Source organism: Rhopalosiphum maidis, chromosome 1, assembly GCF_003676215.2.
Source record: "Rhopalosiphum maidis isolate BTI-1 chromosome 1, ASM367621v3, whole genome shotgun sequence".
NCBI classification, from domain to species: Eukaryota; Metazoa; Arthropoda; class Insecta; order Hemiptera; family Aphididae; genus Rhopalosiphum; species Rhopalosiphum maidis.
The window spans coordinates 26,449,107-26,462,248 of record NC_040877.1 but is presented as its reverse complement, the minus strand read 5'-3'; positions in this window follow the sequence as shown (position 1 = coordinate 26,462,248).

The following is a 13,142-nucleotide window of genomic DNA, read 5'->3' as shown; positions in this document are numbered from 1 at the left end:
TAATACTTTAAAGTTTTCAAGTAATCATATTGTTTCAATTTAAAAAATGTAGTACCTATAATTTAAACTGTTTAATAATAATAATAAAAATAATGATAATTAATAGCAAATTAATATGCTATCGTTGTTTTGTGTAAATAAATTATTTTTTTTTTAACAAAAACAACCTACGGTTATTTATGGTAATTATTTAAATATATATTCCATTTTTTCCATCATACACAAATATGTATAGTGTTCAAACACTTATATTCAATATTTTCCCTCATTAATAATATAGATAATTTAGCATTAACACCTATTCATTTTTAAACGGAGATATTCATACACTCCACTAATGATTATCATTTGTAACATTAAAATAATTAGTTGAATACAAATTAAAGTAATTCTCTGTATATTATCCACATTCGTAAGTCATAGCTATGAATGCAAATATTAAAAATGTTAGTGTATTTAGAATAACATGCCTACCATTTAACAAATATAGTATGCGCCATTAGTTAAATTCCTATAAATATTTATATATTAGTAAATTAAATTTAGCATAAATAATTCGAATAATATTTGTTACGACTTTTAAAATAAATTCTGATATCAATATACTCATATTATATATTTACATGCCGATTTTTCAAATTAAGAAACTGTAAGTATTAGTGTATAATAGACTAATAGTTATGTTGTAGTAATATAAATCGTATAACATAATACAATAAAAAAAAGATACACAGATGCATCTATATTTGAACATGGAATAGGTTTCGTAGTGATTAAAGATGACATAATCTTTCAACACAAACTTCCAAAAGTAATTATCATAATTTCCGCCAAAAAATACGACATCTATGAAAAGGTAAAACTTACTAATTCTCTAAAAGAGTAGAATCAAACGATTTAATATTAATCAGTGATTTCCTAAGTGCCCTATAAACACTTAAAAACTAATCCTCAAACAATGTACTAATCCTTTAAAATTTAAGCATACACATCTAAACAAAAAAAAATTGAATTGATGTGGGTACCATTCCACAGTGGTATCGGAAGAAACGAAAAAATTTTCATAATACCTATGCCGATTACGCAACAAAACCTATTATAAATTCTACAATAATAGATACCCACTAAACACATTAAAAATCTGTTTAGTAAAAAAATTTTCTCATCTTGACAAAATCACTAAAATTAAATACCTACATTAACTCAAAAATATTATAAAAAAAAAAAATAAATAAAAAAATGTCATACTCCTACCAATTTATACCGACGACAAAACATTGAATACATCGCAATCACACATTCACACGCATCAGAATCAAACACCATACTTCCTCACACACTCATATTTAATTAGCAAAGAGTCTCAACCAATATACGACACATGCCACAAAACATTAATCATCAAACATAATATATAGTAGCACTGGCACAGTATACAATATACTGTATATACTAATATATGTATTATATGTACTGTATATACAATATACTCCAATACGAGCTGACATGACTGTACTACTCAACATAGTATAAGCCAAACCAATAAAATAACAGCATTTTTAAGTTCCACAAAAATTATAAATTTGTTAATATTTCCAAAAATAGTTTTTGAATAATTTAACTAAAACTTCAAGAATAATGATTTATATTTATTTAATTATTAAGAGGCAAATAATTGTATACCTACATAAATTACAAGTTTTTTGAAAAATATCATACGATAGATTAGATATAGATGGTAGTTATTGTATGAAATTAATCTTCTTCCTTAACGAACAATATTTACTTATTCATTAGTATACTAGTAACAGAAAACGATATAGGAAATAAAAGAGAAAAACAAAATTAATAACAAACTAATTAAATAATAAATATATGTATAATAAACTAACAAACTAGGTATAGTCCCGTATAGATATCCAATGTTTTTGTAAATAACAATTAAATAATTAATAACATACTACAGAAAACATACGATACTATACTATACATAAAAATATACAATATCGTTCAAATCATTACACGATATTATTCAAATAATTCATTAGTAGAGATTTTAATTATAAGACCTTAATTCCACAACTTTTATAATAAACAATTCTAATGCCCTTGTACCTAGCTAAACCTTACAACTAGCTATTTAAATCACAATTACCATATTAATAATATATCTACTAAATACATATCTACCTACTACAATCTTGGATTACAATTACTAAATTACCTATGACTTGCAGAAAACTACTATACTTACATGTAACTAGCAAATTCTGAAATTACTTAACTTTTATTCACAACTACTGTAATTAATTTATCAACAACTGTAACTTATTATAAAAACACACATAAGACATATCTAATATATTTATGATATATATATATATATGTGTGTATATACATACACTGGGGATAAATTCACATGGATAAAAAAACAACACAATAGTGCAACTCAAATTTAATAATTATTGTTTGTAATCATTTAAGTGCATAATTGTATATTATTTACTATAAAGTGTACCTATTTTTGTGCACGTAGCATATTATGGCTTTACTACGAATGCGACAAGTTTACTGTTTTATCTGCAAAATACGTAACGCGATTACGTTCCATGAAATATACGTGTTGTCCTTTTAACAATTTTCCAATGTATTATTTAAAAAGTATTAATACATGGCAAAATAAATATTTGTGTTTTCCCAATATGTAAAAAATAAAGGTATACAATTTTCAAAACCGATAATCCTATAATAAGCTATAACACAATAATAACTATAAGGGCGTCTTAGCTAGGTATTTAAAATACAGTACGTATATCACGGGGCATAATCATGTTGCATTTTCTTGATGGAAAAAAGTTAACGGGGGCACAATGTAACGAATTTACATTCAACAGTTTTTAAATATACTACGTTTTATACAGTAAAGTTAATACCTACTCGCATCAACACATAAAATCATTAAAAATACAGATAATTTTTTTACTTGTAAATTGTATTATAGCCTATAGGTCAATTTACTGTGTAATATTATTTATTAAAGTTAACAAATAAAAATTAGTTCTACTGAACGAAGTTTCTGATGTACAGTTCGTTTGTATAGCGGCGACAATACATTTGTATTGTACTACAATACATTGCAGGTGACGAATTAATTTACTCTTGATGCACTTTTAATATAACATTTTTATGAATTTTATCTTTTATGCCAAATACTTTGGTTAATCTTTTGTGGATTGTTTAAGGATAACCTTTTCAATTCTATGATTTTTAAATTGAAAAAAAATCGTTGTAGATGAAAATTTACTTTTAAATCCTTAGTATATAAATTTGTATTTATGAAATTACTAAATAATATGCATTAATAATAACTAATTTGATGTAATGTTTTCCCTACTTAATTAATACAAATATTTTGTGAATCCGCAACTCTGTATGTACCGTATTTTTGTACGGTCATTCAGTTCTTTGAACATTCTCCAACTAGTATTTGCTTAAAATATTATTCTTTAAAACTATTAAATGAAGTTTTATTTAAATATGACAAGTTAAATAAGTATTGTATATAGTATCTAATGTTCGGAGTTAAAGTGTTGAAAAAAATCGTATATGCAGAGTTAAGGTGATATATTATAAAATAACCACGATGTGGGCGCCGTGCGGTGTACTGGTTTATTCATCATTAATTACTAATATTATATTTAAATTTATTTATGTGTATAATTGAATTGTATAGACATAACTTAATTTTTAAATATTTCAACTCTTTTTGATCTATGAATTTACCTACATAAATTTTCAATTTTAAGTTTTCTTCTGTATGTAAATAAAATAGACTTCTTTATAAGTTGATGAAAAATATTATGCTAGGTTAAAAATTTTAAAAATTCACTGCGAGGTTTCTCGTTTAAACATTTTTTTTATAGTTTTCAACTTCATATTTTTCCAAAATTTAAAATTCAAATAAGAAATAATAATTTTAATTAATTTGTTAAAGTTTGAAAAATATTATTCCAAGTAATTTTTCATCATCATATTATATGCTTTTTTTAGAATATTTGGAATTATTTTAAGCTAATTTTTATTATTATACCACTTTCCCACAAACTGATTTACATTGTTGTATAGGTTTATCCGGTACTAATAATAATAACTAGGTAATAATTTTTATGAAATTATATCATAATAATATTATTAGATCACATATTATACATAGGTAAATCGTTTTAGTAAAAATTAATTCAATCTAAAATATTACTAATAAAATAAATTATACTAATACAAAAACAAATAATATGTAATAAAAAGTAATCAAGAGAAATGTAGGCCGACAGACAGGACATCGACGCACAGAATATTGTTTTTCGTATAAAATCATTGAAATTTAATTTAAACTTTAAACATGCATAACTATGACGAGCAAAACTCAACACCCCAGCAGACCGACTTTCGCAATTTTTGTTTTCAAATGATTTTGTTTTAATAGGTAATAGGTATCTAAAATATTTATGGCATATTAATTATATTTTCAGATTATTGTAATTGATATATTATTATTTATTAACGTTTTACCATTCAATAATTTTTACAATATGATTTTTATTACCATGCAATATTCAATATCTTTATCTACAGGTTTATATATTATGGTTTATGGGCAAGGGTTGTATCTTGTATATTCCATATTCATATTATATATTATATAATATATGTAGTGTATTATTATGTTTATGTGGTATAATATAAAAGGAAAAATAATAAATGTATCAGCCTACTTATATAGAATAGGTAAGTATTTATAGAATTATTATTTTTTATTTTACGATATAAAATAAAAAATAAAATATATGGTTAATATATCTATCTATATTAATAATCATCGCATTATAACTTATGGAAAGCTAGAAGAATAATGTGTAGGTATAATATGAGAACAAAATATTGTTTTAGTTAATCAATTATATAGTTAAAACACTATAATTTTATGTATGAATCAATGTATTAAAAAAAATATTATTTATAACACGATAACCAGCAATGGTATCGGTATGTTCATTTTAAAAAAAGCTATATAATATATTATATGGTATGCGGTGTAAAAAATATGTCACATACCAACATTGTACACCAGCAGTCCTGTTCCACATTTAAACATATTTCTTTAAAAATGAACTAAAATCAATTTAAATTAACTAAAACTTTATGAACATAATTTATTATAAATAAACTTTGAGTGGATAAATACCTAATATAAATAATATAATATATAATTTCGAGCAAACTAAATGTTATAAAACAATATAATTCCGTCCAATCACTACCATATCATATATTTATACCTTTCGTATTGTTTAACCAGTTTTTGTATTATTCAACGATGTTTAGTTCGTATTTATCAACGAGTATTATAACTATTTACGTATATAATTTTTATAAATAAATTTACCATTTTCCTATTTATAAAATAAAACACATAAGATAGATGTGCAAAATAATATGATCTTATACAATTTTTATTTTAGCTACCTATTTAATTTTATTACTTAAAATTTTCAAATAATGAAGATTAATACTAACTTTAAGCTGTTCATCGATTATATAATTTATTAATTTTATATATATATACCGTTAAATAATAATAATGCAAAGCAGGAGCAATTGGGCTTCAGTTAAGCCAATGTACAATGTACTTACCTATAAATAGGATATGGGCAATATGATATACATGTACCACTCAGGACCGGAAATTTTTAAGACGTACGTATAACAGTATAATAGTAAGCACTTATGAAATCGTGATATTACCAACATTAAGAAAAATAAACAATTATAATACACTACATAACTTCATTAAAAAAAAAAATGTTTTAATTATTATTATCATTTACTAAAATGTAACGGGACTAAACTACATAACTGCACTAATAGTTCCTATGCACTAAAAATAATAATTAATTATGATATCACAGAGCTCAATGCTCATTAAATAACACATTTAGTTAATTTTATTTACCCACATAAATACATATAGTTGAGATCATTAACTAGGTTTTATTTTGGCAAAGGAGGCTATATGTGTATAATGTAAAGATTGTATATTACTGCACTTTGCAGTATACAGAATATACATTTATGGTATTTTATAATAGTATATGACTTTATAGTTATGGGTTTGCGGAAACTATATGCACGAAGACTAGAAATCAACTATTGGTTCTAACCTACAATACCTGCAGAAGCGATAACTAGTCAGACAATGCATTAACTGATTTACAAAGATTTTTTATTTAAACAATCACAATATAATGTATATTGTGGCTTATAATTTTATTATATAGACATAATACTTTCATTGGAATATTTTAAAAATGTATCTACGTACAGTTTTTAGTTTTATAACACGTTTGATAACTATTCGTCTATTCATTCACTACATTATAATGTATATAAACAATTTAACTAAAAAAATATTTTATTATTTATACATGTTACACCCAGGGCCTCCAAAAGAGGTGGGTTTGTACTGGGGTCCGGACTTTATAGAGGCCCAACGTTTGTGTAAATAATTACTTCAAAATATATTAGGAAAATATTTTAAATAGGTAGGTACTTAAATTTTTTTAAGATTCAAATATTATTTTAGGATTTTTTTTAATCAACTCAAAAATTATATGCGAAATTTATGACTTATGATTACATCTTAAATATTATAATATCACACCAATATTAATAACTTGAAAACAATCGATCGTCTATGAAATATTTCCCTCTCTTTCCCAAACTAAAAACCAAAGTTGGTTTATTTATAAAATATATACAGCTGTATACTAGTATACACGTGATATTTTTTCGAAATAATTTAGTTATGTAATATTAATGGAAGAATATTATTCTAGTCATAAGTTAGTTTTTATTTATATATTATATCGTAATATAATTATAATATATTTATTTTGTGTAAACGTGCATTTCTATACTTAAACATATTAATACATTTGTTAATTTATTACTATGTCTATGGTTCTACACTGTCAGTGGCAGTCTATTACACTAAAAGAAGTGATATTGTCTACAGGCTTCATAATAATAACTAACCTATCAATAACTATGGTACGAACAAAATAGAGAATCTAAAATATAAGTAATATTCATATTTATACAATAACTGATAAAAAAATTAGTTGATAAAGAAATTTGAATTCAAGTGATAATGTGTATCAATAGTATTATGATTTATAACATTACCAGAACTATACATACCTACATACATTCAAATATAATACAGTATAAGTTATAACAATCATACTATTTTGTTTTTACCTAATAAATGACTAACTTTTTCAAGATTTTAACTATTAACATACATTTTTAGTGTACAAGTTTAGTTACTATGATTGATTATAAATACTATATACTATATAATATTTGTAATCAATGGTGTTTATATATAATATTACATTATTACACTATGTTTTCAATTTTTAAAGGATACCTATAAATTTGTTAATATTTTATACCTACTTTTATCAATTATAAAAGCTAATATAAAGCTAATATTGAAGGTATGTATAATATACGTATATTCATGTAAAAAATTAATTGTTATTTAAGAGAGGCCTGAATTTAGTTCTGTACCAGGGCCCTAGGGCCAACAATTGTGATGTGGAGGGCATGGTAACACCATTACATCAAAGCATTCAGAGCAGCATATCATTATTGTTTTATACTATTGTTCTTTTAATTTATGGTCACACAAAATATTTACATTTAAACACCTCTCGATATGAAATTATTATGATATTGAATTTTAATTAACCAAAAATAATATATTATTGAATTTATTATACATTATTATAACATAACTTTATTAGTATACCTATTACTTATTTCATCGCCAAAAAAGGTATATTAAATAGGTGGTAAATTTAATAACAAATAATGGGTATTGCATAATATGATATAAATTAGCAAAATTAATAGTTGTATAACATATTTATATGTTTTTTAAAAAACAAAAAAAAATGAGGTTAAACCGGAATTTTCACACTAAACCAGTTTTTCACAAAATTTATCCTTGTTTTTTATAATTAAAAATCGAATAATTATAGAAACTTGATATTTTGAACAAGTGTTATACAATTAATTTCTATACGTAATATTATAATTTTCTAAATATTTTTAAAATTTAGAAATTATCAATTTTATTTTTCTATAAATGTTGATAGAAATTTTGGTACGTTATTATTAAAAGATATAAAAAAATAAGTCCAAAAAAAGTTTTTATAAATCAATTAATAAATATTACACCAAATTTTTATTTTATCACTTTCATTATACGACAAAATTTTCAACTCTTTTTAGTGATTTATAGACATGAGAAATTTTTAATTTTGGTTTTATTTCTAGGTATATATTAAATATAAATAAAAATTATTCACTGGGTCAAATTTCTTGAAAATTTAGCACCCACAATATTTTACATAAATTATATATCTGCATAAAAATATTAAAAATACATACCTAGGCAAATTTTTTTTTAATATTTATTTGAAGTTCCGATTATCATAGATAATGCAAGTCATACGAGAGATAATACGATAAAACAATCAATCTTATCTTTATTATATTATATTATAAAGATATAACTGCATGCCTACGTGTCGATCATTTTGTTTATCGTTTGTCGCTATGTAACCATCACCGCATCTCCCAGGTACATAAGTAATGATAATTATTCAAGCCGCAACTCGCCTACAGCTAAAATATTATTAGTCCGAAATTCACCGGTCTCTACATCGTAAACGACATATTTAACAACAACTCACCCTCAGGTCACAACCAAATAAATATATATCACTTAATGATATAGGGATATAGGCAATAGACCATTTCCCTTCAGAACCATTCATCGTATACACCAATGATACATCGTTGAATTCAAATTAACACACCTATAATAGTAACCTACTCGACAAACCGATGTACAGAAGAGTGGTACTCAACCACATTTTTATTTATATCGTCTGCGGCATCTGCGTTTAAGTCTCCAAAATAGGAACACCTATACCTAAGGTATTGGTAATAAGCTGTGTAATTAACATATTATGATGAAGCGAAAGACGTAATAAGCCTATAAGTTTAGTTATTGTGTTAATGTGCAAGTCTGAATAAAAAGTTGCATAACTATGTTATTTTTGAAAAATTAAAGATTGAAAAGCTTAGATTTTTTAATTAGATAGTTTTACATCTCTTCAAATTTGTTACTCTAAACCTAGGTTTATAAATCTAGATTAACATTAGTTATTAGTAAGGTTTTATAAAGTAACATTTTTGTTCGAATGTTGAGTTTGAAGAATTTATCCAGAAGAGGATATAAAGAGCTTTGCGGTGGTTATTGCACATAGTATTACGCGTTTTGAATGTTTGGATAAAATATATTGAAACTCAATTAATCAATAGTCCAGGGCAATATTAAGATAACGAACATTGTTATTAATTAGAAATATAAATTTTATAAGTACAAGCATTTTTGAGAATCAAATGGATTGTTTTAAAAAAAAATTGTCAACTTTAAAGATTTGATTCTATTATTTATTTTAAATCCATCCTAAATATTTTTTCTAGCTAGTATAATATATTTTTTGACAATTTAATTATAATTATTATGATGATTGTTTAATTAAGTTATCATTATATTTATCTATTTAAGTTATAATTAAAAATTTAAAAAATAAGTAGGTAACCATAATGTATTTATATATAAGGAATAACATAGTGGATTACATACATTTTTTTATGACAATTAATATGTTATAAGTATTTTAATTATTTTCTTGTGTTTTTTTTTAAATTATAGTAAAAAAATAAACAAACTATGATTAATATCATTCTGTTTGTTATATTTCACCAATTTTAAAAATTGTCATTCACTAAGATTATAGTTATATAAAATAACGAAGATTAATCAGTTGGTTGTTAGTTCACGTATTATTATAATTCAATTAATTATTGTATTTTGTATGTACATATAATAACATTCAATAGTTATAGGGATACAACTAGATTTTTAAAAATGCACGCTGCAAGCGATATGCAAGTTATACGTATGACCTTTCTGAACCTTTTTTTATTCAAACACAACTTACCTAAATGTTATAATTTTTGGTGCAAGTATAATATACAGTTTACCTACACACAAATAAATGTTGTATCACTTAGTGTTTAGTTTAATAAAATTATCAGAATCTCTGAGATATTGTACATATACCGACCGCAACTTACTATACAAAATACAATTAATGTTATGCAAATTGTCAGAGAAATGCACACGGAGGTAAAATAAAAATGTACAATATTCATACACAAAAGTGACCAAACCACTTAACACGATGACATGTTGATCGAATACGCGATACACGAACAAAACGTATTCAAATTTCAGGAAACATCCGAATTGGATATTATTCATATTTCTTGTACACCTTTATATATATATATATATACCTTATAATATGTACCTTATAATGACGACATTCCGTTGTAATAAATTATGAAAAAAATTACTATCTTTCTCTCTGAGTGAGAGACAGAGAAGAAAAAAGATATGATGGTGTTATTGTGTCAACCACCGTTGTAGTAGTTTATACCGTATTTCGCAAATTTCGGCAAGGTCGCAATGTTTAGTTGTGTGTCCGAAAAACAAACAAATAACGACCTCCCAATAATGTGTCATATCCAAAAGACAACTTGATCATAATTTTTATAGTTTAATACGAAACACCTGAATTATAAGATTTAAAATTTAAATTATATATATAGTATATGACCAATACGACACACTTTGTGTCTTAGTATACCTAATACAAGATATTAATTATTCAGTAACCTGCGTTCTATAGTGGCTGTTTTATGAAAACTTGTTATTATTCTTTATTTTTTTTTTTTAATTTTAAATTTTTTTGATTTGTGTACACGCTATTTTAAGTGTTAATCAAAATATTATTTATTTTAAATTTCAATCGTACATTATTGATAGTTATCTGCAAGTATCAACATATAACATAATATATTGGTTAGTATTGGAACAATATATTTTTTGCACTGTTTTACAGCTGAAAGCTAGATAACAATTGGCTTATGTAGAATTTAACTAAATTAACAAAATAATTCAATTCAAAAAGAGTTCAAATTTATTAGCTTTTTTATAAGTTTAGTAAAAATTTTTTTTGATATTTTAATTTTAATAATAATAAATTTTATGCTAATATCTAAAATCTTATATATTTATTTTGATAAATTCTAAAAATAAATTTTAACTTTATAATAAAAACCTACTATCATAATAACGTAGAAAAAAAGCTCGACAAATTAAAACTTATTCCCACCACATCATTTTCGATTTAATGCTGTAGCACCAAACAATGAACCTATTATGAAGTCCAAGTATACCTATTTACTGTTACAGTTCCATACATACACTCAAAATTATGGTTGGATGGCAGTTGTGTGTGTATACAGATATACAGTATATAGTAATCTTTGAGCATCGCTACCTCACTGTAATATTGCAAGACTTAATACATGAATGGACTAGTATGAATTATGAATATATATTTTATGTTCTAGGTGGGTGTGGCACTTATCGGGAACATAATTTAATGTGAGTACTATTAATAAAGTTTACTTTTAAGTTATAAGTTATAAAATTGGTTTTATAATAATATATTATATACTATTTAAGTATACTGTTATAGAAATCTATCATATTGTATTACTGGCATCATCATTTTAAATACTGATACATTACTTATTTAATGAGATTCATAACATAAATGATGTATAGATACGAATAACTTTTAATAAACCATATACTATTTTATTGTATATTAATGTATTATAAATATAAGACGTGATGGGGATTGGGAACTATGTTCAATAATATGCTTTCAATGTAGGTTTTTAACAGATATCCTGCACCTGCACTTATATCATATCCTACTTATCAATAATTATTCAATACATAATTATATACAGTTTACTTTTATCTTACATTCACCATAGCCATTTTCATTTTCATGCTCTCCTCAAATATTTGCTTTGTGCTTATTTTATTATATTATTAATTATTATATATCAATATTCAATACATGTACCTATATTGATTTTAAAACTCGTAGAAATAATTTTTAGAATTGATCGACCACTCTTCTTATTATATATGTAATATTGCCACATATGTAATACTGTCACATTATTGATATCTTAATAATTGAATTGTTCTTGTTTCCTCTAACCTTTATTTACATTTTTCATGCAGGTTGTAATCATATTTAATTTTTTTGAATATGATAAATATAAGAGCTTTATTAAATGTTTTTATGGTACAATAAAAATTTCATTTTATCTTAAAAAATTATGATGTTAATCATCACAAATATAGGATCAAATAAAACAGTGTTCGTATCGCTATCTATATTTATGGATAGAGTTGGTCAGTTGGATCGTTACCAGTGTACACATTTATAAATACTGCAGCATAACATATTAACATTCACACACATATATTTACATTCCGAAAATTATAAATATTCAAAATAATTTTTAGTAGGCAATATCAGTTTACTGTTAGGTAGCATATATTAGACGATTAAGTACCGCAGTATATTACATAGGAACATTAATTTGTAACCATCACGTGACTTATTATACAGGTTAGAAGTCTATTTTTTGGAATTAGTCGATATATTATACCTATAGGTAGGTACTTAATGTATTAAACATTTTATTTGTAGGTGGATCCATTACATTAATTGTGGGACGGATGTTCTTCTGTGTGTTTCGACAAATACTTCGGTAGGTACCTCCAATCGTTTCGACGATCCCACATACTTTGATATATTCATATATCATAATAATAAATCATCTAAGAATCGCGCACGCGATTTAATATAAATTAAGTTATTGGAATCCGATAAATAATAGATCAAAGAGCTATATAGTATGTAGACCGGACGATACTCCAGCAAAGACATACATATATATATAATATATTATACGTATAGGTACTTGCGTGTGTATGTCGCGAGATAAATACTGCTCAAAACGGATGAGTTAAAAAAATAAGATAAATAAAAGAACGAAGGGGA